Here is a 1544-nt window from a genome sequence, read left to right as displayed (position 1 = left end):
AACTTGCCCTATGTGTGAATACCCTTTATGTGAAATTTCAAAAGTTTAGACCAGAAATTGTCTGAGTAATTTGGTAAAGGCCGCAGGGGTCATTTTTGAAACTTGGACCCAAATTCTGACTCTTTAACATTTATTGTTTTGGTCTCAAATCAATATAAAAAAATTTGACCCATGTCCAAGTTACCTACATCTAAAATTTCAAGTGTTTAGACCCAAAATTGGCGGAGGAGTTTGTTAGAATCTGCAAAGGTAAACTCTTTAAACTTTGGCCTTTTGGAAGCGAAATTTTCGCTCCAAAGTTGATTAAAATGTTGATCAAAGTTGAATAGTGTGCTAGAGACAGCTCAAATGTTCTACTCAAACCGATTAAAAAGTTTGCTTTACTTTTGATATCTATTTATACAAGAATAAAAAAGCATTGGAAATGCAAAAGGATATAGGGATGGTATGCCAAAAAGTATACAAACAAGATAGCTATGAATGGCTAGGCACATGGAAATAGAATTGCATCCAAAGTATAGCCCTATAGCTTTTCTCCAATCTTCATTCCGTGCCATCATTACGGTTGTAAAAAGCTATAGGGCTATACTTTGGATGCAATTCTATTTCCATGTGCCTAGCCATTCATAGCTATCTTGTTTGTATACTTTTTGGCATACAATCCCTATATCTTTTGCATTTCCAATGCTTTTTTATTCTTGTTAATTAGTATTTTTACTTACAGTCTTATTTTTAAACTTACATTCATGATAGTATTGTCTTTTTTAGGAGACGGCTCATTGCCGCCTCCATTAGTAGCAGGTCGCTTCCTGCTGGGTTTTAGGTCTTTGGGTTTTGGGCCTTAGGAGTTGCCTCTTGGTCCTCAATCGGTTCTATATTACATAGAGAGTGCTACCGCCTCTCTGATAAAACAGTTAGAGTATTATAAAGTTCTAAAATGTTCATATCTTCACTATTAAATTTTTCTTGGTTCATTCTTTGGCGTTTTGGCAAAGATTTGGCAGTTTTTGATATTTATATTTATAATAGTTTGTGCATGAGGCAGCTTTTTCCCTTGGGATCCCTGTTATACCGTGCTTTTGAGTCAGCACGTGATGCAGCCTTCTTTTTTCTGGTTCTTTGTTATAAAGAGCACGTTAGGAAGCTTTTTTTCCTCGGAATCCCTGTTATACCGTGCTTTTGAGTCAGCACGTGAGGCAGCCTACTTTTTTTCTGGTTCTTTGTTATAAAGAGCACGTGAGGCAGCTTTTTTCTCCTCGGAATCCCTGTTATACCGTGCTTTTGAGTCAGCACGTGAGGCAGCCTTCGTTTTCTCTGGTTCTTTGTTATAAAGAGCACGTGAGGCAGCCTTCTTTTTTCTGGTTCTTTGTTATAAAGAGCACGTGAGGCAGTTTTTCCCCTCGGGATCCCTGTTATACCGTGCTTTTGAGTCAGCACGTGAGGCAGCCTTCTTTACCTCAGTATTTGCATGCTACTTTATTTTTATTATTTCAGCATTTTTCTGATAGTATTCTTTTTGCTCAGATAATACCTTGACTTTGTTT

This window comes from Euprymna scolopes, chromosome 7, assembly GCF_053919585.1.
Source record: "Euprymna scolopes isolate OS-2025 chromosome 7, ASM5391958v1, whole genome shotgun sequence".
Taxonomy (NCBI): domain Eukaryota; kingdom Metazoa; phylum Mollusca; class Cephalopoda; order Sepiida; family Sepiolidae; genus Euprymna; species Euprymna scolopes.
Note: the sequence above shows the minus strand (reverse complement) of the source record.